The following is a 23,031-nucleotide window of genomic DNA, read 5'->3' on the forward strand; positions in this document are numbered from 1 at the left end:
TTAGTTTGTAATAATTCTGCGCCCTATGAAACAATTCTAAACGTTAATATCGATCAAGAGATCCTTGAAGAGGTGAGTAAATTTTACATTCTTCGAAGTAGAATACATAAAAAGGAAGATGCACTAGAGACATTGTAGCTAGAATTGCGCAAGCCAAAATCTTTCTATAAAAATAAACAATTACGTGCTTGCAGGAACATAAACCTTGTAGCAGTATAAATAAAAATGCCGTCAGTCACAATTATTAAATTACACGATGCATTTCGGACACTGTGGATCCATCATCAAGTGGAAATATTCTCTGAGAGAGGCGAAATGTATGATCCGAACAATCAAATGGACAGCCGACGTTGGTTTATCCTTTCTGTTCGTGTGAACAAATGTGCTCCTTGAGTGTCTTAACTCCGTCTTCAGGTCCAAGTGGCCCATCGGTACCATCCGGCCGCCGTGTCATCCTCAGCTGAGGATGCGGATAGGAGGGGCGTGTGGTCAGCACACCGCTCTCCCGGCCGTTATGATGGTTTTTGTTGACCGGAGCCACAACTGTTCGGTCGAGTAGCTCCTCAATTGGCATCACGAGGCCGAGTGCACCCCGAAAAATGGCAACAGCGCATGGCGGCTCTGATGGTCACCCATCTACGTGCCACCCACGCCCGACAGCACTTAACTTCGGTAACTTCGGTGATCTGACGGGAACCGGTGTATCCACTATGCAAGGTTGCTGCCCTTGAGTGACTTAACATGCCATAATAGAAAGGGTAAACCAACAGCGGCTAGCCTTAAAAGACTAAAAATGCGTTGATTGACTGTTCATCCAGTTCTTTATAGAATATTTTATAGATTATGAATGAATCATTCACGATCATGAGGAACAAAGATAAGTTTGTGGCGCAGTGAAATTCTGGTGGATCAAATACTTTAAACCAGCGTATCTACAGAGTACCTCCATTTTTAGAGACGAAAATGTTAATGTTAGAATTAGGAATAAAACAAAAGGGATTATTTCACTGTAAATGTTACTTAAATAATATCACATCGCAATTACACCGAAATAATCCCTAATGCTTTATTCTTAATTCTAACATTAACATTTTCATATCTGGACACGGGGATGCTCTGTAGAATCAGTAATTTAAACTCTTCCATCCAACAAAATTTCACTTCACCTCATACCTACCTTTGTACATTATGAAGCAGCCGAGAACCGGCTTGTGTAACAATTAACAACTATTGTAGAACATTGCACCTATGTTGTCTGTGTTTCAGTCATAATAAAAAATCTTTATCCTCTATTGATCGTAATATACATTTCACCTCAGTCAATACCAGAAGTAAATTATGTATTAAGACGATTTGCACCTGATGGTGAACCCACAGGGCCCGAAACGCATCGTGTAATTTAATAAAATACGGAAAAGTTGTATTTGTAGGCATTCTTATTCTTGCTAATTGTGTACTGAATACAGTCACATTCACAGTTGCAAAATATGGATAAAATAAAAACAGAACTTGAGATTCACGAAAAGATTCAAAAAAATCTCTGCTTGTTCTCTATCGGTGTGAAACATGGCCGGTGTGGAAGACAAAAACTAAACAACAGGAAGCGTCTGAAATGTAGTAAACTTTTGAAGCTCCAGAGCGAGTCAAAGAAAAAAATTGCCTAATCAAGCACACAAGGAATGGCAGAGACTGTTTTTGCGGACGCGGTTTACGACATGACTCTTTGCTGAAACCTGTAGTTGGAGTCTGATGGAAAGAATGGTTCAAATGGCTCTGAGCACTATGGGACTTAACTTCTGAGGTCATCAGTCCCCTAGAACTTATAACTAATTAAACCTAACTAACCTAAGGACATCACACACATCCATGCCCGAGCAGGATTCGAACCTGCGACCGTAGTGGTCGCGCGGTTCCAGAGTGTAGCGCCTAGAACCACTCGGCCACACCCGGCCGGCGAAAAGGAAAGAAAGAATGGAAAGAATAGCAGGTGGCGAATCTTTAGCGATACAGAAGTTATCGAGAATCACAGACAATTGTGACGCCCACATAGATTGTGGTACTGTATGTAATTATGACTTTAATATAATATACTTTTGTTTGACGTTAACTACAAAGTTGTTTGTTTGTCCTTACTAGTTACACGTGAATCGCACAGATCGAATTGATATACGCTATGTGATCAAAAGTATTAGACAGTGATGTGTACGGGCGGGTTCTGGAACAAAAGGGGCATTGTTCTCCTCATGTGGAGGGGGGGGGGGGGGGGGACGTTCATGAAAAACACACACTGTTTAAAACATGCACCAAATCCACAATTTTGAAGAGACGGCAATGAAATTCTGTACCATGCTTTACATGAAACTAACACATTTACTGTTGAATTCCTTGGATTATAAATATTTAACTTTTTTATAGAATTTAAAAATTTTAATTTCAAAAAATAATATTGTAAGTAGGCTGTTTAGGTTCTTATATTGGTAACGCCACCTCTGTATGAAAATCACTGGCTGTGCTGTGTGCACTCTGTGGCCGCTTTGCATTGTTGTAATACTCGCCATTGTAGTGTTAGGCAGCTGGCTGTGAACAGCGCGTAGCGTTGCGCAGTTGGAGGTGAGCCGCCAGCAGTGGTGGATGTGGGGAGAGAGATGGCGCAGTTTTGAAATTTGTCATGAACTGCTATATTTATATATGATTATATCAAGGTAAATACATTGTTTGTTCTCTATTAATATCTTTCATTTGCTAACTATCCCTATCAGTAGTTAGTGCCTTCAGTAGTTTGAATCTTTTATTTAGCTGGCAGTAGTGGCGCTCGCTGTATTGCAGTAGCTTGAGCAGCGAAGATTTTTGTGAGGTAAGTGATTTGTGAAACGTATAGGTTAATGTTAGTCAGGGCCATTCTTTCGTAGGGATTTTTTGAAAGTCAGATTGCGTTGCGCTAAAAAATATTGTGTGTCAGGTTAAGCACAGTCATTTGTAATTGTTCAAAAGGGGAAGTTTCATATGTTGACCCTTAGCCGAGGATACCTCACTGGAATCTTCTGATTTTTTTTCTTGTAGTTTGTGTAATTAGTGTAGATTTTGTTTATTGCTAGAGCGTAATTGTAGAGAAAATCTCCTTTGTAGTTGCAGTCTTTCATTGTTGTACAGTAAAACAGTTGTGGCATGCATGTACATTTGCACCAAGTATTTCGCAGCTGCAATTAACTAGATATTATTTTCAGTGTTATGTTAATGTGTTCTCTTATTTTTGCTCTTCAAATTGTGCTTTTCTGTGTTGTCGTGTAAAATACTGTGACAATAATGGCGTGTGAAAAACGTAATACTAGGCTCCAAAGTAAACTGAGAAATGACAGTGAAAATGAAAGCAGTGTGTTAGCGCCACCGAGTAATGAATTAACTGATGTTCAAAGTAGTAATTTGGTAATTGCGCATAGGGAAATGGAGCGGGCGGCAAACAATGGTGTAGACAGTGAAACAGGTAGTGAACAGGGAAGCGTTATCGATCGATCAGTCGGCAACAGCTCGCCTCAGGAATCCGAAATGACAGGACACAATATTGCAAATACTGCACACTCAGGTTTTGGGTTCTCACCGTTTTCTCAAATGAGTCAAGACACATTTTCAGCTTGTCAAAATGTGAATGTTGCCGGTGCAAATGCACTGCCGAAAAGAGTGGAGCAACAGATTCCAGACACTAATGCATTGTTATTACAACTAATGCAACAAATGGAACAAAATCAGAGACAAACACAGCAAGAGCTGCAAAAGTTAGACACAATGGAACAAAATCTTCAAAAGATAGACTCATTGGAGCAAACTATTGAACAAACACGTGAGGATTTAACTACTGAGTTACATAACATTGAATCGAAATGTCAAAAAGTCTGTAATGACGTAAAAACTCAAATTTGTGAGCATTTTCAACCTATTTTTTCGCGGCATGAAAACGCATTACAGAATCACGAAGCAGCCATAAAAGAACTGCAAGCCATTGTTCATGAAAATCATGAGACCTTGTGGGCTAAAATTGACTCAGTTGTATCTACCGATTCGGTTACGCAACTTGCAATAACTCAGGAAAACTTAAAGGACACATACTGGTACTGCTAATGAGATTTTAATGCAACTTTTGGTTTACTTGAAAATACATTCTGGGTTTAAAGTACTTTCTGTGAGATACCAGAGGACACAGTGGTTAGTTTATGTGACAGCTACACGATGTTATCACGACGCTACTAATGAGTGACAATTCACAATGTTGCTTTTGCAGTGTATCTGTTTTATATCTGCACAGTTTTCTGAATTCTTCTAGGAAGAAAAACATGTTTTAGTAGTAACTTTTGTGGTATAGCAACAATGAGACAGCCTTTTTCGTGGCACAACAATACGTTACTGTACAGTACTTTCTTCATCACGCCAATAAGCATACTAACTACGATATCTATACGCAAAGCATTTCACTTTTGTTTATCATGAGGTAAGTACATTGACTTCAGCAGAACTTAGCTTTCGGGGGTCGATAACTACGACACTTCCACAGAATTATCTTACAGCAAGACGCACATTTAGCGCTACAGTACACGTATTTGAGTGATTAATTTTGTACTTAAAACATTTATTTTTAAAGATTTTTTGAATTACAAAGAAAGTTTTCCGTGATACATTTCATTCCATTGCTGTAATCTGTAACACCTGAGGGTATAATTACATTAATCCTCAGGGGGGTACACGCTTACTTTGTGTACCATGTGTGTGGCAACCACAAGGAACCCTAGCTAATATGGTATTTGCTTATACAACTTTACACATCAGTACCATATTTCTCTAACAAACAAATTACACAGCTATCTGATCATTTAACTGAGAGATAAACTTTTTTTTATTACATCAGTGACACATGTTTACGCAATTACACAGTTGGGTAACTTCACACTTATGAAACTGTATTTTGTCTGTACTTTGTAAACTGATCATATTTTTTCGGACACATTGTGATGCTATGAGAGCTTTGAATGATGTATTTGGTGTGAGATCATGATTTTTAAAGTACGTTTGAGGTAGATGACACTATTGAAATGAGCAGAGAATTTTTTTAGGTTTTGAAATTATTGGAGGAAGCTACGACGATTTTGAGAGTTGACTGAGATGTTATGATGTTATTATTACGACGACAATGTGTATTATGCTATTGAGATATGTTTATGATCAATAAGATGATGCTATATGAGGAATTTGGTTATGCTATGTATTTATTATGATGAAATATTGAAGTGTCGTCGCAAGATTGACGTGTCGACGAATATATATATGTGTAATAAGGTAAGGAGTAATGAGTAGTGGGTAGGGACTCTTGACTTGTGAAACAGGATGTTGGAAACCAAGAATCGTACTTTAAGAGTTATGAAATGTGTGTATATGCGTGAATGTATCACAATGCTGGCGAAAATTTTTTGAACACTGTTATATTTACAGGATTTTTTTTCTACACATTTGTTACGCAAATTTTCGACCTGTGAAATGTTTATATGAGACTGTCACTGTAGCGGAAACTGCTGTCGTAAATATGTCGGTAAGAAAGGTAAGTGACCGTGACGTAATGCGTTGCGAGCGGCCAGGTGTGCCAGTTGCCTGGAGGAAAAGCCATTATTGCGAGCCCTTTTCAGCGGCACAGGTAGAAAAAAAAAATAAAAAAAAGACGCCATTAACCTCGCTTCTGACATTCCTTTGTAGAAAGCATCGCAAAAACGACACGGTCGAACTTGAAAACATATGATTACACTGGATGCCTAATGAAATGACGAGAAATATTTTTATGTCTATACACCTGATTATGACTACTGTCTCTCTAGTTGAGAGATTTTTCTACTAACTTATGAAATGCCACATGGCTATTGAACGATGTTCTTATGCTTTGCTGTGTACATAGTTGCTTATTTCATTTGATATCTAGTTTCTAGCTGCACTGCTGCATTGGTTCAAATAAAATTTTATAGATGTACTAATATAAATATTTTCTGTCTACAGATCCAGTAAATAATAGTTTTGTGATATATTTCTAAAAAATGAGGGAGCACAAAAAGATATTTCCCTTCACAGGAACTGCATACATAATTTTCTTTACAATATTTGGTAATTTATTTCATAGAGTAAGTTATCGTGATGCATCACCTTGTGTTAAGATGTGACATAGGTATTAGACATGGCCATTTTTAGTGTAATATTTTTTTCTGCTTGAGCATTGTCATGTTTAGGTATATCATTTTCTGCTGCTGTTTGCCAGGCATAGTGTTGCTGAATTTTAATTTGTGTTACTCTGCTAAGCCAGATTTATTTTTTTTTATTTTTTTTTGCGCATTGTCTCATATTAGTTGTAATGTTGAATTGCTTGGTAATTTAGATTTACTGTAGCTTGCTTTGCAACTTTCCATTTTTTTGTCATTGCTGTTTGTGTTAATTGTTTTGTGCTGCTGCATTGCCTCGTCCCTTAGTTTAATATCTGAGCTCAGTAGATTTAAGTTAGCTTATGAGGGGGTAGACTATATAAGAACCTAACTATGGAGAATAGGGAAATAATGCTTTGAAAGTTATATGAAAACGATTTGGGCCTAAATGAGTATTGTACAATGAGCCATATTTATTTTGAAAGAAATATGGTTAGAATACAGAAAAGAGGTACAGATAGGACTTTTTGGGAATAATGATGAACGAAGGGAGATCTCCAAGAACAAAAAAGGTTTTGTTCGCAAAATACTGCAGTACCAAATGTTACACTGAAAACAAACCCTGTCCTTTTCTCCTGTGTTATTCTGGTATGTGTATATGTACCCTTGTGTATTTGTCTTTTTCCTGTCTTTATGTGTTTAGCTAATAAGATTTATGTTGTAGAATTTTTCAAATACTATGTTATTTTCTTTGTAAAGATGTTTAGACATTATTTATTCTGTTCTGATTTAATGCTCATGTGTGAAATTAATGTTTTGAAAACTATTCTCATTATTTTATATATTCACTTATGTCATAATTCCTGTAACACTGATGTATATGTTATTTCGATTCTTTTGTAAAGTTTGTTACTACAAATGTTATCTGAATTGTTATGTTCTTTAATGATGTATTTTGTACCTTTGTAATTGTATTCTTATGTTATAAAATTGTAATTGACACCAGTTCATCATATTATTAACTTGTAAGTTCCATTTCACTGCACACGTTTCTATTGGTCATAGTATATGGACAATATGTGAGAAGTTGGGACTGTTAGTGTTTGCACGTGTGTTACTAATTCAGCAAGGGACTGGATAACAGCATTGCTGGTTCTAAGGACAGTTCCGAAAACTTTGTGAGTGCACAAGTGGTGGTTTATGGACTTGCTATATTATCCGCAAGACTCTGCAATGGTGATTGTGCACCTGCACAGTCACAACAGATGGCTGCTGGCTATCTCTACAAGGACTACAGTGGGTCTGCATCTATGATGACCCACCAACGCCATTATTTCTACAAGGACTACAGTGGGTCTGCATCTTTGATGACCCACCAATACCATTATCTCTACAAGGACTACAGTGGGTCTGCACCTCTGGTGGCCCACCAATACCATACTCTCTACCAGGACTACAGTGGGTCTGCTCTGTGATGACCTACCTACCAATATTCTTCCAAACTACAACTGACTCTGCTGTGGGTTTGCTCTGTTGTGGCCCATTATCTGTCAGCATGTCAAGAGTCAGCACTGTCTTTCCGTTGGAAGGACAACGCTACTTCTTCAAGACTGCATGGAAATCCACTACTTCCGTGTGCATTTTCTTTTACTGCTCAGACTTTGAGAAAAACACTGCTATTCTACTGTTATGTACGATTAGGACTGTCTTTATGGACTGTGAGAAATTTTTAGCTTTTGACCAACATTGTATCAATAGGTGTGTGCATTTGATTTCTTTGTTATTGTAATTATGAAAATTTTTTTTCAAATCTGTATTGGCCACTGCCCAATCCAATTTGTAAAAATTTTTGTGGGGAGCATGGGGGCTATGTAAGTAGGCTGTTTAGGTTCTTATATTGGTAACGCCACCTCTGTATGAAAATCACTGGCTGTGCTGTGTGCACTCTGTGGCCGCTTTGCATTGTTGTAATACTCGCCATTGTAGTGTTAGGCAGCTGGCTGTGAACAGCGCGTAGCGTTGCGCAGTTGGAGGTGAGCCGCCAGCAGTGGTGGATGTGGGGAGAGAGATGGCGCAGTTTTGAAATTTGTCATGAACTGCTATATTTATATATGATTATATCAAGGTAAATACATTGTTTGTTCTCTATTAATATCTTTCATTTGCTAACTATCCCTATCAGTAGTTAGTGCCTTCAGTAGTTTGAATCTTTTATTTAGCTGGCAGTAGTGGCGCTCGCTGTATTGCAGTAGCGAAGATTTTTGTGAGGTAAGTGATTTGTGAAACGTATAGGTTAATGTTAGTCAGGGCCATTCTTTCATAGGGATTTTTTGAAAGTCAGATTGCGTTGCGCTAAAAAATATTGTGTGTCAGGTTAAGCACAGTCATTTGTAATTGTTCAAAAGGGGAAGTTTCAATATATGTACCTCTTTCTCATAAATTATTCAAGAGATTTATACATAATTTTCTCTGTTTAATCCTTTCACATATAGCAAGCTCTTTTAATGATGTTTCTTTGACATGTCTTACAGGAGAATTTTAATTATTTTTCAGTTGTAATTCTGTAAATATGATATAAAATTCATGCAAAATTCCAAGCACTTTGCCCCAGATCTCAGCTTATACTCAGAATTTCAAACTTTACTCTTGAGACAACATTTATTCAGTGTATAGATATAAGCGTACAAAGTTTCATAATTCTAGCCTTCATAGATCCTGTGAAAAAGGAACAAACTTTTAAAAAAAAACATAATTTTCAACAAATGCAATTTAATGTACAAACTAACGTTTATCCCTTATGTCACCTCCTCAGAATTCCCCAGATTTGTACTCAGAGTCCTCTTTCGCTTCAATGCGTCTATTCTGGTTTCTTGTTTTTTGCTTTCTTTCCTTTACCAGGTCCTCAACTTTTCAGCTGCAGAGAGGAGTTGTGAATCTATTTTTCTCAAGTGGTCTTGATGCCATTCTATCTAATACCTTTATCCTTCCTACGTTCTCATCATTAAATACAAGGGCTGCATTATAAGTTGCCATAGTGACAACTGTAGCAGATGAAAATATGATTTTAGGACAGCATTTATGTCTGAGTGGATTTAGAGACTCGTTTGTGCTCTGGGTTTTGCGATGAACACACTGTTTTAGAAGTAGTAGATGATCTATAAAACCGAAGAGTATATATCACAGCCTTCTAGATGTATCCCACAGACGGTTTGCTTGAAAGCAATCCACAGAATCGATGGTCACCGAGCTAGTAATGAAGTGTTGCTCCGAAAGAGGGTGTGGCAAGAAAGTCGTGTCACACATTTAATTATTTTTCAAGCACTTTGGACGCGATTTTATCATTGAAACGATTTCTGCTAAGAAATAAAAAATAAACCGAAGACTGACATTTTCGAACATTCCCCCTTAAGTAAATAAACCAGCCACTTGCGCTAGCCTAAATTAATGAGACTTATGTAAACAAACTGTTTACCTGGTCTCACGTTTTCTTTCTTTAGGTCATAATTAATGGGTAATAACTGTCATGATAATGGGAATTAATGGTCAGTAACTGCCACGATAATTACAGTAAATTTGGGCATGATGGCAGCCAATAGGGTTTGTGTTTACTCAGGTGTTCAAGCTTTCCACTAAAGTGTCATTTTTAATTACGGTTATTTATGACCCAAAAAAAATACAGCCCCACCTCCCCCACTGTGCTGCTATTGGTCATACCCCCACCACCGCCCCCACAGCTCTATAGCATTATCCCAAGATCGTTATTCTTCATCTGGATCTCACTGGAGCAGCAGTAGTAATTATGCAAATTTCGTGCGTTGCTTAACTCTCAGCAGTATTGGCCTAGTTTCCGTGGGTGCTCAGCACCCACGCCATTTTCTACAACACACGACGCTATTTATTGTTTTCCGACTTATTTTTAACAAGATGCACATTTCGTTGCTATTTTTCAGATTTACCCCACTTTTAAAGAAGATACACGTAAATATTTGTTTCGTTGCTATTCTTCCCCACTTTATAAGAAGATGCATGCAAACATGGGTGACGCGACTAATTTTACCCCTTTTTTTAAAGACAGCACAGGTAAATAAGTATTTCGCTGCCATTTTATCGATTCTCAGGAAACACACGCAAGATACAAAGTTTTACCTGTTTAATAACTAACACCACCGACATATGACACAATTTACAGTTTTTAGGCAAATTTTATTGATGTCTCCCCCAGTATTCCGCAAATACCTATAACTTTAGCGATTTTTTAAGACGACGCATGTAAATATGAGTATTTCTTTAAAATATTATCGTCTTTCTCCACAAATAGTTACTTTTTTTCAGAAAGTCACACGTTATAATATTGGTCAAACAGTCACAACATCGCTGTAATGTAATAAATTACACGGGTATTTATCTTTAAAGAATCTTTGTTTCGCAAGAAAATACTCATCAGACCTACGTTTCAATTAAAACTGTTCGTGTTACGCAGGTGATCAGCGAAGCAAAAGCGTCATGTGAATGCTGCTAGAACCGTATATGTCGGCATACTCCACCCGAATATGCAGTGGAAAAAAATCTCTGGGAAAGATGACGTATTTCTCCCAGAAACGTAAGCGTAGATTAGTGTATGCATGGAGGTACATTGACATTAATTTTCTACTCGATTAGCGTGTGATAGTGGGATGGAAGGGTAATTGATACACGCTCCACCATGCATTGTACAGCCGCTCGCGGCGTATTTGTTTTAGATGAAGGATGTTTGTAGGTGATGGAGTTGTCTACAAGCATACGGGAAGACCTATGGTGGTGCTTGTAGTTGAACTGAGCGTAATTAAATCTATTACACATTAACAAGACTACAAATCCCGTATACAGTCATCAGAAGCATTAACTGCAATATAGTGCCTAGCAGTAAGCATCTGGAGCCAGCTCAAGAAAAATGCATATGTTGGACTCAGATAAATTAGCTAGAATCTTAAGCAAGGTACCCCAAACACTAGCAACTTACAAGTCGACTTATGAATGCCAGGCGAACAGCCACAAAACACGATTCACGATCCATCTTCGCAGCTTTACTTCCGCCAGTACATCTCCTACTTTCCATGTAAACAGATTTACCTACTGAAACCTGCCAAAAGTCCTTGCCATATCTTTGGTTACTGGACGTTCCCTGCAACATGTATTTAAATGTGGGCTGAATGATTTGGAGAGGATTGAGGACTGGTGGGAGTTAGAGCTGATGTAGACAGATGTAATTATTGTAGTTAAAACAGCCAAAGAGACCTGCTACTGTTGTATTACGACCTTGAGAGCGAATCATTACAAACAGATCCAATTGTAAAATACCTGGATGTAAGCATCCACATTGTGATGAATTTCGCGCTTTGTGTTAATGTGCCATTTGTTCTCGTTGTGACAGCTAATTACATAGCCAGTGACGGGCAGAGGCCTAGACAGTCTTCTAACTAGTGGAACAACGCTGTCACGCCGTTGTAGAGTTTCGAGAGAATTAGCAGGAGTCTCTGACATGGCTGGGGTTATCTAGAGCTAGCCTCACTCATCAAAATCAGGTGGATGCAAATGCCTCATATCGAAGACTGGGAGATTCGTAAGAATGTGGAAGAGTAAACGATATTCTGACAAAAGGGAGACAGAGTGGGGTAATTTTTACCTCTTCTTCTAAGTGTTGTGAGCAAACACATTACTCCCTCTCACACATATCTCACAAAGTGACTACAGTGAGAAAATTAGGGGCTAATGCAGTAGTTTTTACTGGGAGACATTCAGTAGCCAAAGTTCTGACTTTTTGTTTTCTCTTGATAATTATGTTAGCGTGGGATAGAAAAAAAGCGATAATACCGCTGCGACATAGGCCACATCGTGCAGTGGTTTGCGGAATATATATTTAGATGTAGGCTCTTATCTATTGGTGAGCCGTGACACTGGTAGGTTATAGCGATTTGCAGAGGATTGCCGTTTGGTTGGCGTTAGGACTGACTGTAAATAAATGTAGATATTGAATCTAAATAGTTAAATGGGGGTGCTACTGTTCCATTGCGTCATTGACCACATGTCACTAGAAGCAGCACCAATCGTGAAGTAACTGGGCGTAAGCACTCACATGGTGCTGAATTTCTTTCTGTATGTTAGTGTGCTATTTTTCTCGCTGTGATAGGTCTTCACACAGCCAGCAACGGGTAGAGGTCTAGACAGCCTTCAGACTAACGGAACAGTGCTGTCGCAGCATGATGGGGTTTCGAGAGAATTAGAAGAACTTTGTGACTTCGCTGTGGTCATCCAGAGCCAGTGTTAGTCATAAAAATTAGATAGATGCAAATGACATATATCGAAGACTGGAAGGTTCGTGAGGATATGGGAGGGGGGGGGGGGGGGGGGGTAAGCTGTATTATTACGAAAGCGGTGGTGAGAGGTGAACTCTATACCACTTCTTGTAAGTTTAGATTAGATTAGATTAGTACTTCTTCCATAGATCATGAATGCGACACTTCGTAATGATGTGGAACGTATCAGGTTAATGAAAGGTGTCTATACAAGATATTACATTACACAAAATATTACATGACACTCAATATATATATTTTTTGCGGGGGTTGGGAAATTACCCACTTACTATATCCAAAAATTCATCTAATGAGTAGAAGGAGTTGCCATTAAGAAATTCTTTTAATTTCCTTTTAAATGCTATATGGCTATCTGTCAGACTTTTGATGCTGTTAGGTAGGTGACCAAAGACTTTTGTGGCAGCAAAATTTACCCCCTTCTGAGCCAAAGTTAGATTTAACCTTGAGTAGTGAAGATCATCCTTTCTCCTAGTATTGTAGCCATACACACTGCTATCACTTTTGAATTCGTTCGGATTGTTCATAACAAATTTCATAAGGGACTATATTTATTGTGAGGCTACAGTGAAGATTTCTAGCTCTTTAAATAAGTGTCTACAGGATGATCTTGGATGAGCTCCAGCAGTTATTCTGATTACACGCTTTTGTACAATGAACACTCTTTTACTCAATGATGAGTTTCCCCAGAATATGATGCCATACGAAAGCAGAGAATGAAAATAGACGTGGTAAGCTAATGTACTCAGATGTATATCGCCAAAATTTGCAAAGACCCTAATAGCATAAGTAGCTGAACTCAAACGTTTCAGCAGATCCTCAGTGTGTTTTTTCCAGTTCAACCCCTCATCAATGCATACACCTAGAAATTTTGAATATTCTACCTTAGCTACCAATTTCTGATCGAATTCTATGTTTATTAATGGTGTCATTCCATTTACTGTGTGGAACTGTATATACTGTGTTTTGTCAAAGTTTAATGAGAGCCCATTTGCAGAGAACCACTTAATGATCTTCTGAAAAACATCGCTTACAATTTCACCAGTTAATTCTTGCCAGTTGCGTGTGGTAGCTATACTTGTATCATCGCCATCTTCGTGAAAATAGAATGGCAAGTCATTAATATATATTAAGAATAGCAGAGGACCCAAGACCGAACCTTGAGGCACCCCATTCTTGATTGTTCCCCAGTTTGAGAAATCAGCAGTTTTTTGCATATTACGTGAACTGTTTATTTCAACTTTCTGCAATCTTCCAGTTAGGTATGATTTAAACCATTTGAGCACTGTCCCATTCATACCACGGTACTTGAGCTTATTTAGAAGTACTCCATGATTTACACAATCAAAGGCCTTTGATAGATCACAAAAAATCCCAACGGGTGGCTTCTGGTTACTCAGAGCATTTAATATTTCATTAGTGAAAGTATATATAGCATTTTCCGTTGAAAAACGCTTCTGGAAACCAAACTGACATTTGTTGTGAGCAAACATACTACTCTCTCGCGCATATGTCACCCGAAGTGTCTCCAATGAAAAAGTTAGGGGCTGATACTAAGCTTTTTACCAACACACAAGAAACGTGTCTGCCTTGCTCCCCTCATCCCGTCAAGCGGCCAGTCCGAGATCTTAAGGTCACACATCCAGCTTTCTACTCCCAATCCGCACTTTGGTTAGTAACGGAACTGTGTTATCCTCCACATCCACCTGTGTCAAGGTTATACTTTGAGCTGTATTTCCTTAACCGACTGCTAAAGGTTCTCTTTAAGACATCAGTGGGTAACTCCATGTTCAAAGTCAATAAATTTATTTGTTATAGTGTCTATTTATTTCCATTCATAGCTATAACATTCCTTTTCCCATTACATAATGAGGTGGAAAAAGTCATTGGATACCTCCTAATATCATGTCGGACCTTCTTTTACCCGGCCTAGTGCAGCAACTTGATATAGCATTGACTCCACAAGTCGTTGGAAGTCCTCTGTAGAAATATTGAACCATGCTAACTCTATAGTCGTCCTAATTGCGGAAGTGTTGCCAGCTCAGGATTCTGTGCACGAACTGACGTCTCTATTATGTCACATAGATGTTGACGGGATTCATGTCGAGCGGCCTTGGTTGCCAAATCATTTGCTCGAACTGTCTACAATGTTCTTCAAAGTAGTGGCGCATGTTGCTTTGTCATCCATAAAAATTTCATTGTTGTTTGGGAACATGAAGCACACGAATGGCTGAAAATGGTCTCCAAGCAGCCGAACATAAACATTTCCAGTCGATGAGCAGTTCATTTGGACCAGACGACCCAGTCCATTCCATGTAAACCTAGGCCGCACGTTATGGAACCAACAGAAGATTGCATAGCGCCTTGTTGGCAACTTAGGTCCATGGCTTAGTGGAATCTGGAACCCTGCCATCAGGTTCGAGTAACTGAAATCGGACCAGGCCACGGTTTTCCAGTTCCTAGGGTCGAACCGATATGGTCAAGAGCCCAGGAGAGGCGCTACACAATGTCGTCTAACGGATGCTTCGTAATACGTCCCAAATTTATTTCTGCGGCTGTTTCATACAGTGTTGCTTGTCTGTTAGTAGTTACAACTTCATGCAAACGCCGCTGCTCTCGGTCGTTAAGTCGAGGTAGTCGGCCACTGCATTGTCCGTGGTGAGAGGCAATGCCTGAAATTTGGTGTTCTTGGCACACTCTTGACACTGTGGACATCGTAGTACTGAATTCCTTAACGATGTGTCTAGCTCCAACTGCCATCCGGCGTTTAAAGTCTGTTAATTCTTACCGTGTGTCCATAAACACGTCGGAAACCTTTTGACATGAATCACTTGAGTACGAATGCCATCTCTGCCAATGCACTGGCCTGTTCTAACACGAGTACGGGATACTACCGCCATCTGTGTACATCCATATAGCTATCCCATAACTTTTGTCACCTTGTAAGTAGGCTGTTTAAGTGTTTATATTGGTAACGCCACGTAGCGCTCTGTATGTGCTGTGTGCAGTCTGTGACTGGTTTGCATTGTTGTTGGAATATCTGCCATTGTAGAGTTGGGCAGCTGGATGTGAACAGCGCGTAGCGTTGCGCAGTTGGAGGTGAGCCGCCAGCAGTGGTGGATGTGGGGAGTGAGATGGCGGAGTTTTTAAATTTGTAAGACTGGATGTCATGAACTGCTATATATATATTATGACTATTAAGGTAAATACATTGTTTGTTCTCTATTAAAATCTTTCATTTGCTATCTATGCCTATCAGCAGTTAGTGCCTTCCGTAGTTTGAATCTTTTATTTAGCTGGCAGTAGTGGCGCTCGCTGTATTGCAGTAGTTCGAGTAACGAAGATTTTTGTGAGGTAAGTGATTTGTGAAAGGTATAGGTTAATGTTAGTCAGGGCCATTCTTTTGTAGGGATTATTGAAAGTCAGATTGCGTTGCGCTAAAAAAAATATTGTGTGTCAGTTTAAGCACAGTCATTTATAATTTTTCTAAGGGGACGTTCCAACCTCTACATCTACATCCATACTCCGCAAGCCACCTGACGGTGTGTAGCGAAGGGCACCTTGAGTACCTCTATCGGTTCTCCTTTCTATTCTAGTCTCGTATTGTTCGTGGAAAGAAGGATTGTCGGTATGCCTCTGTGGGGGCTCTAATCTCTCTGATTTTATCCTCATGGTTTCTTCGCGAGATATAGGTAGGAGGGAGCAATATACTGCTTGACTCCTCGGTGAAGGTATGTTCTCGAAACTTCAACAAAAGCCCGTACCGAGCTACTGAGCGTCTCTCCTGCAGAGTCTTCCACTGGAGTTTATCTATCATCTCCGTAACGCTTTCGCCATTACTAAATGATCCTGTAACGAAGCGCGCTGCTCTCCGTTGGATCTTCTCTATCTCTTCTATTAACCCTATCTGGTACGGATCCCACACTGCTGAGCAGTATTCAAGCGGTGGGTGAACAAGCGTACTGTAACCTACTTCCTTTGTTTTCGGATTGCATTTCCTTAGGATTCTTCCAATGAATCTCAGTCTGGCATCTGCTTTACCGACGATCAACTTTATATGATCACTCCATTTTAAATCACTCCTAATGCTACTCCCAGATAATTTATGGAATTAACCGCTTCCAGTTGCTGACCTGCTATATTGTAGCTAAATGATATGGGATCTTTCTTTCTATGTATTCGCAGCACATTACACTTGTCTACATTGGGATTCAATTGCCGTTCCCTGCACCATGCGTCAATTCGCCGCAGATCCTCCTGCATTTCAGTACCTCAGTGTATACTGAATTCTTTGTCAGTGCAAGGGCAGTACAATGCGGAGGAGAAGTGTGCTCTCCAGGGGCGCCTCCCATTCGTCGTAGTGGACTGCAGCGGCCCTTACTAACTTCGGTTGTAGCGATAGGCGTTGCCGACTTTGGTGTGGCACGGGGATCTGTGGACGATACCACGTTTATACTCCCGATTGCATGTGTAAATTCCATAGACCTGCCTGCCTCTTCAATAATACGATTGCAATTCTTGAATCCTTAAGTATCACGTGAGCAACAGTAGACAATAGCAAAAGGTGTACACCAGTAATGTCATGTGAAGGAATTCTAAACTACAAAACCATGAAACGCAAAAGCACTAGATTTCACATATCACGATCAAAAGTAAACTTCAAAATATCACTTCTTGAAATCAAAGGCCTCTTCAAATAACAGCTGTTGCAAATTTGCCTGATTTTTAAATATACAGGATGTTTCAAAATTCCGCGAACACTATAAAAATTTATTGTAGCCGAATGAGTAGCATTACAAAGTAATAATATACCTAATTTGTAAGAGTAAACATTTAAGTTTTTTCTTTCTCTTTGCGGGTGTGACATTTAGTTCCATGTATGGTGATTTCATGATCAAGATAGCGCTTTCTGGAGCTGAAAAGGCTGTCTGTGTGCTGGAAATTGACAAAACAAAGAATGCAACGGATTTCCAACAAAAATTTAGAACGAGGTACGGGAAAGCAACATCAACAAGAAAGGCAATCTACAGTCGGCATGTAAAGTTCGTTGAAAGTGGGTGTTAATGTGACAAGAAGAGAAATGATCGGCCAGGTGTGAATGCAGATGACAATAAATGAGTGAGAGCAGCTTTCTCAAGGAGTCCGACAAAACCTCTAGGCAGACCTTCACGTGAGATGGAAATATCAAAAACACTGTATGGCCTTTTTTGCGTAAGAAATTATAAAAATGGGACCTTACAGACTACAGTAAGTGCATGAGTTATATGCTAAAGACAAAGACCAGCGCTTCGAGTTGAGTTTTGCTTTGCGTTGCAGGTCGAAGATGATGGTTTTGTGAGCTCGATAATTTTTTTCGGACGAGGCAACATTTGATACAAATGGGAAATTAAACAGGCATAATTGTAGGATTTTGGGAACAGAAAACCCAAAATAACATTGTTCAACGCGAGTGAGATACTCCGAAGGCCACTGTTTTTTGTGCCGTTTCTCATAAGAAACGTTATGCGCCTTTCTTCTCTGCAAAACAAACTGTTATTGTAAGAGTCCTTCCTTTAGATGTTGCAGAACTGCTTAATGCCATTGTTGTAAACGGAGTCCGAGAATTTTGTTCTTCAGTTAGGTGGTGCAAACCCACATTTTCAATGTGATGTTCGGGCATATCTGAACACAGTGTTGTCCAAGCGTTGGATTGGTCATGCTGGAGTAACACACCAATATTACCCTCTTCTGTTTCTTTTTATGGGGTTGTGCAAAGGATCTCGTTTATGTCCCTTCTCTTCCAGGTGACGTTGTGGAACCGAAAAAGAGAACTGAACAAGCAACAGCCACTGTTTCAGAAGACATGTTGGACGGTGTGTGGCAAGAGTCTAGTTGTCGCGTCGACGTTTATAGGATCACACATGATTCCCAAATGGAGCGCATGTGAAGTGAATGTTGTTGAAAAAAACACACAAGTTTTCTCTGTCAAATTATGTATGTTGTTACTTTGTAATGCTTCTCATTCGGCTACAGTAAAGTTTTTAAAATGTTCCCGAGCTTTTGAAACACGCTATACTGCGTAGTACTCCTTAGGGCATTTCAGTACTATGCACAATGATTATCAATAAGAAACACTACCATTTGTAATATTTTATACCAACCCCACTTGCTACGTAACACAGTCCCTGTAGTTACACGGTTATAACGTAGCGTTTTCGTTATAATTTTCTTGTTCATGATTCTTTTGCTATCGATTAGGCGCGAACTTGAGCCACACTATGTCTCTGTTGCCGAGATATTTTGACCTGTCACAAAATAAATGAAATTCTCAGAGTTCGCTATTCTGCTGGAAGCCGACGAGAAGAGCTGATGCAAACGAGAAACGACTTGGCATTTTGTATTTTATTTCGCTTAATAGGTATGGTGAGTTTAGTGAAATTACGTTGCCGACATTATTTGCAGAACATCTTTAAGAGCACTATCCCTTAGCCGAGAGCCTTAAAAGCAGAAAAAGTCTGGAGTACCAAATCATAAGATTTGAGATTAGATTGATATGTAGAGATTTTTGTTATTAGTAACTGAAGAAAACTTCAGAAGCCAAGACCGCTAAAAAGCATTCCACTGGATGACCGGTTTCGACAGAGCTATGCTGTCACCATCTGATCTGCAAGAGAACAGAAACCGATAGGAAAAATATTTTACGATCATGATATCATAGCTCGATAAACCGTCTTGTAACACAACGTATATGGAATTATAACATACTTTGTGCTTTATAATATTACATCACATTATCCATCAGTGTTGGAAGTCGTTTTCCATGGTTTTTACAGGGCGTTTCCGTAAGAGCGTGCAAAAATGTAACTGAACGTAGAGGATGCTCCACTGAAAGGTGGAGACCTGGGGGTCGGAGACGCCAGCTTAAGCAGCCAATGCGAATAAAATCACATTTTTGTGTACTTTTTTATTTACAGTAGTTACAGTTAACAGAAAATACCATCATTGATTCAGTGAACGTACCATTTATACTTACAAAATGTGCTGAAACCGACGGCCATCAACCTCAATGCAAGCATGACATCGGCGAACAAGATTCTGACGTGCCCTGACAAATATCCCTGGCGTGTTTCTAATCACACCACAGACAGCTGCAATTCTGGCAGTTCTTTGTTTCCTTGCTGTAAATAAAGAATGTACATGTCCGTCAACAGCATAGTACGTGTAAACGACCGATGACCTCAGCAGTTTGGTCCCATAGGAACTTACCACCACCACGTGTAAACTTGTACATATGTTAGTTGTAAATAAAATGGAAAACAGTAATGCTAGATAAAGCAGTAAACAAGTTTACTTCCATAACTCACTAAGCTGGCTTCTCCGACCCCAGTTGCCTATCTCAAATTGTTCAGTGGAGCAATCTCTATGTCCCATTACATTTTTGTACGTTCTTATGTAAACACTCTGTAATCTTCTACTATCATAAAGATTATTACGTCAAATATAAAATTACTATGTAGAAACATAAATATAATTGTATTGAACCGATTACAAATGTTCATGTTCACCACCAGCTGAGTAGTGTAAACAAAACGACCTCCACATACGTCCACCAGGTGGCGCTGTGGCGGTTGAATGGATTATCATCTTGAATGCAGCATGAAACATAGATAAACAAATTCATATAATCTTTAAGGAGGTACGTTGATGAAATTGACCAAAAAATGTCAATTTTCGATTTATTTTTTATTTGTTAGTTCAACTCATGGACAATAAGTTCCCAAAGTTTCAATGTTGAAATCGCATCCTAAGTGCCTGAAAATTAATTAAAAGTGTGATGCGGCCTCCCTGCCACGCCCACGTTTTGAAGCAGCTCAGTGAACAACGATTCTGAGTATTACTTTCAACCAGACGTGTGCGGGATACATCTAGAAGGCGGTGATACATACTCTTTGGTTTTATAGATCATCTTCTCAGAAAGTGTGTTCATGCCAAACCCAAAAGAGTCTCTAAATTCACTCATATGGAAACAATGCGCTAAAAAACACATTTGCATCTGCTATAGTTGCCAGAATTGCAACTTATGATGCAGTTATTGTATTTAATAATGGGAATGTCAGGAGAATTAAGGTATTAGAAGGAATGGGCTTCAAGAAAGGAAATTTTACTCAAGATATCCTGAGAAAAATAGATTTACAGCACCTCTCTGCAGCTGAAAAGTCAGTTGAAGACCAGTTAAAGGAAATAAGACAGACAGCAAGAAACCAGAAGAGAAGCCTTGAAGGGAAAGATGACCCATAGTACAAATGTGGTGCCTTCTGAAGAAGTGACTTAAGGAAAAAAGGTAGGTTTGACTTTAAATTGCGTTTCCTGAAAAGTTTGCTTTTTAAAGTTTGTATACCTTTCCCTCAGATTCTATGAATGCTAGAACTATGAAATTTTGTACACATATTTCTGTAAACCTAATAAATGTTGTCTCAAGAGCAAATTTTGAAATTCTGATTACAAGCTGAGATATGGGGAAAAGTGCTTAGAATTTTGCATGAATTTAAAATTGTACTTGTGGAATTATAATTAAAAAATTATGAAAATTCTCCTATTTGACCTATTCCAAAAACTTCTTGAGAGAAGCTTACAACATACAAAGAGATGAAACCGAGAAATTTTTGTATAAATCTGTCGAATATTTTCTGAGAAAAAGGAACATACATTATTTTTTGAAAATAAAACTTCAAATTTCATTCAAAAAAAAGTTGAATATATATAATCAAAGGATTTTTATATGTAAATGTGTTACTTTCATGTAAAGCGTGGTACAAAATTTCACTGCCCTACCTCCAAAACTGTGGATTTCTGCATTTTTGAAATAGTGTATGTTTTTCATCAACGTCCCCCCTTAATACATTATTAAGGACCATTTTTATTTACTTTAGTAAGCAATACAAATCAGAGAAACATAAAAATTTTTGTTCATAAATAACTTTGATACATTTTGTAGGGTAAAAATGTGCTATAGATATACTATACAATTCCACAGGTTTTGTTACACGACAATTTATCGAGTAATGATATCGTGATTGTCAAATATTTTGTCTATCAGTTTCTGTTAATCTTCTTGCAGATCCGATGATGACGGCATAGCTCTGTCGACATCAATCCAATGAAATGCTTTTTTAGTGATCTTGGCATGTGAAATTTTCTACACTTACCATACATGAAGATCGCAAGCATACTGACAATGTGAGGAATGTATTAAAAAATAATGTAAGACTTTCACTGTCTCACACAAAATATTAACAAATAGCTTTTATCTTCCTAGGGATGAATGTCCCGACAGAATTTTCTTGTTGCTTTCAGTCCTGAAGGGATAAGGATTTGAAACGACTGTCTTGCTCAACAGTACGTCATAAGAATTTGATCTGTGCGAAAGCTGCAGTCCACACGTAATGTAACCATGAACGATCATGGAGTAATGTTGCTCAGAAAAAAAATTGAACTGCGATTTCTTTTCGCTATATTCGACTTCGGTGTTTCACTTACAAAGTAGCTGAATATCACGTTATTTTGTACATTCTCACTGCAATGCTTACCCGTTGATAAGTCAGTTGGGCTAGAAACTTCATTCAGTTCTACATTGGTGCACTAACAGTCATTGTATGGATGAGCAACAATCCTATCTGTTCTTCCTCTAGTTCCGAAAGTCGAAATTAATAAGGCCACAATTTTCTGGGCGTACTGTGTGTGGCAAAGAGCAAACACTTAAATTATAGTGAAAAGATGCCAAAACTTTGTTTCGTTTACCCTATGCCTTCCTCACACATTGCTGCCGACTGTCTTGTCAACAGTGTGGTTATATGTCATTTCAACCTGTCGTGTTGTTGAATTTCTGACTAGCAGGGAACGGTTTTTTGTGGAAAAAGAGATTGTAGTCGCTAGATGCGAGAACAGGGGTGCAATAAGGTTGGTCAAACTGCCTCCAGCCAAAGTCCTGTATGAGGTGTATTGCCTTGTTCACTGTGCGAGATCGGGCAATATTATGAACCAACACAATACCGCTTGTGAATTTCCGGGCTTATTGTGCATTGCGAGGCGCAGTTTCATAAGCATCTCAGAGCAAACACTTGTTCATGTTGTGTCATCTTGCGATTTTTCTTTAAAAAAAGCACCTGTAGATTGCTTAGTCTACCACTAGGACTGCACTTTTCGACGTGTCAAGATTTGCTTTGATTTACTTATTATTGGTGACGCAGTGCGCCTCGAAACACCTATCATCCGCAGTCACTATCTTTCCTAGAAACTCGTGACTAACGTTGATGAACCGTGTCAGAACGTCAAATGCACTGCCCAGACAGATGTTTGTGTTACTCTGTAAGAAATTTTGGCTCCCAACGAGCAAATGGTTTTCGGTCATACAGTTTCTCACAAGCAGTTTCATGTGTCACCTTAAATTTTCTGAATATGCTTAGAGAGACGCGATTCTCTTAATTTACGGCTTCCCTTGACCCATTCTTCAACTGTATGAATCAGTTCTTCATAAACCG

This window comes from Schistocerca serialis, chromosome 5 (assembly GCF_023864345.2).
Source record: "Schistocerca serialis cubense isolate TAMUIC-IGC-003099 chromosome 5, iqSchSeri2.2, whole genome shotgun sequence".
NCBI lineage: Eukaryota > Metazoa > Arthropoda > Insecta > Orthoptera > Acrididae > Schistocerca > Schistocerca serialis.